The sequence below is a fragment of the Centruroides vittatus genome, unplaced genomic scaffold, assembly GCF_030686945.1.
Source record: "Centruroides vittatus isolate TY-2023 unplaced genomic scaffold, ASM3068694v2 contig_694, whole genome shotgun sequence".
Classification (NCBI taxonomy): domain Eukaryota; kingdom Metazoa; phylum Arthropoda; class Arachnida; order Scorpiones; family Buthidae; genus Centruroides; species Centruroides vittatus.
Window position 1 is genome coordinate 688,136 of NW_027122438.1, and position 1,987 is coordinate 690,122.

Genomic DNA, 1,987 nt, shown 5'->3' on the forward strand with positions numbered 1-1,987 from the left:
TTTTTTTTAACTCTTTCCGCCCTGCGGGCACTAAGAGGGCCTCTTTTAGTAGGCCCATTATGGGTTCGGTCAGGCCCACAGTGGGGCAACCGGGTGGTGAGGGACGGGGCCCGACATATCCGAACGGACCACCCCCCGAAAACTTCCTGGGGATTTTTCGACCCGTCCGGAATTCGATTCCGGGTCCTCCAGAGCGGCAGGCTGCCACCTTGACCGCTCGGCCATCCGACCGCTAGACTCATAGGGTAGTGGCCGGATGGCCGAGTGGTCAAGGTGGCAGCTTGCCGCTCTGGAGGACCCGGAATCGAATTCCGACGGGTCGAAAAATCCCCAGGAAGTTTTCGGGGGATGGTCCGACCGGATATGTCGGCCCTGTTCCTCACCACCCGGCCTCCCCATTGTGGGCCAGGCCGAACCCATAATGGGCTTGCAAAAAGAAGCCCTCTTAGTGCCCACAGGGCGCAGAGTTTAAAAAAAACTCTCAACACATTCGCGTCGCTACTCATAACTCGAGATCACGCACCATGACTATAACGCGGATCTGGTACATTGATGATTTTACTGTCTCGGCTATTTGCCCGTTCGTAATGTTTTTTTTTTTTATTTTTTTTTAAAGAAGTTTTCAAATTTGTTTTAACTATTCATTCGCGCGTCACAATCACGCCGCTAATATATATGTTACCGGCAAAACCCAATTTTACGCCAAACTAGTTTTGCCTAGGCCAAACTAATTTGGCGTTAGCATATCAGGCCGAACTAGTTCAGAATTATTATTCAAGTATATTAGTGGTTAGAATAAAATTAAAAGGCAATCAATTAGATGAACAATATTTATTTAAACATAGTCTACTTCACGGATGGGCAACCTTTTTCTATGTAAGGGCCTCATTTTAAGACTTTTGAACTGATGCGGGCCGCATACAAGAGAAAGAGAAAAAAAAAATGTTTGGTAAATCAGAATTATTTATTCGTATATAATTATAAATTAGCATAGGTATACTTAATTTAGCTTCTGGAACTGATGTAAACGTAATATATTGGAAATATTTGGTTAAATATTCGTCACTGCTAGTTTTAAATTAGTTTTGATGTATCTGTTAGCCGGTTTCTTGTTTTAATTTTTTCTAAATTCATTGCGGAAAAAACTATTCACATACATAAGTTGTGAAAATAACGTTTGAATCTTTGCTGCATACTTCCTTAATTAAGCTGGGAAATTGATATATTTATTCATATTTTATGCGTCGCGGGCCGCAAAATATATAAATGCGGGCCGCATGCGGCCCGAGGGACGCAGGTTGCCCATCCCTGGTCTACTTAATTATAAAAAACGGGGTTAATGTTACCCTACCTATCGAAGGTGGCTGCTCGTCTTCGAGTCCAGCAATCGGAAGACAGGGAACAGTGGGGACGCGCGTTGTAACCTAACCTAAACTATTTTTCTCAATGTCAGATGTGGTAGCTATATACATAATGTGAATGTCTGTCTCTTTATTCCGAATAAATTTATCCGGTAAACTTTCTCACAGCTATTGCTGTGAAGAAGTTTACCGGATAAATTTATTCGAATTAAAGAGACATACATTCACACTAATTTATTCTAATAAATTACCATAATTATTAATTAGACTATGTTTGAATAAATATTGTTCATCTAATTTATTGCCTTTTAATTTTATTTTAACCATTAATATACTTGAATAATAATTCTAAACTAGTTTGACGTAAAATCGGATTTTGCTGGTAACATATATATATATATATAATACAGTAGTATAGTCTGTATTAAATTCCTCGTATTTTTCGATATGGATTGTATTTATTTTCGTTACAGATAAAATAATAATAAAAATTTTTACTAATTAACAATTCAAATAAATCAAAAACGCATAATTTATAAAGGCTTAAAAGTTATTAATAAATTACTAATTAACAATAATTTTATAATAAACACGAATCTTGTTAGAGGGCGTTGTTTGACCTTCGT